The sequence below is a fragment of the Brassica napus genome, chromosome C6 (genome assembly GCF_020379485.1).
Source record: "Brassica napus cultivar Da-Ae chromosome C6, Da-Ae, whole genome shotgun sequence".
NCBI classification, from domain to species: domain Eukaryota; kingdom Viridiplantae; phylum Streptophyta; class Magnoliopsida; order Brassicales; family Brassicaceae; genus Brassica; species Brassica napus.
In genome coordinates, this window is record NC_063449.1 from 20205397 (window position 1) to 20206085 (window position 689).

The following is a 689-nucleotide window of genomic DNA, read 5'->3' on the forward strand; positions in this document are numbered from 1 at the left end:
ATAACATGTAATTTATAAAATTATTGTACTTGAAATAGTTATATAAACATTTAAATTTATGATTAACGTTGAAAATGTATACCATTAATAATCTATAATAAATAAATAAATGAATAAATATATATATAATTGAAAGTAAACACTTGTGTGATTGCGCGGGTCAAGATCTAGTTAAGTGTTAAAGTAGATGATAGTTACGGTTATTTGAATGAAGCAATATATATCTTATTTTTTTCCAAAATAATTTTTGAAAATATCTATATGATTATGTAATAATTATTACTTATACTTTTCCATAATTACCAAAAAAAACTCAGCATAATTTTTAATAAGATGTGAATATGGTAAACATATTTTCATTAAATTTTGTATTTTTGAAACTTATATATTTTCATTAAATTATTATTTTTGAATAAATTTTCACCATTCTTACGCTATATTATGTATTCTAACTAAAATTGTATTGTTTATTATATATTTTTTTATTTTCTAAACTGAGTTTTGTTTAAGTTTTAATTATTTATTAATTTTTGGTTATAATTTTTCATTCTTATTATATTTAGTTCTCTAAAGTTGGAATAGATACAACTAATAAAACCTATTTTTCCTTTCTTTTGTTTACTTAATTATCTCTAATAATGAATGGTATATTCGGAAATTCACATTTCATTAAAAGCGATGGGAGCATG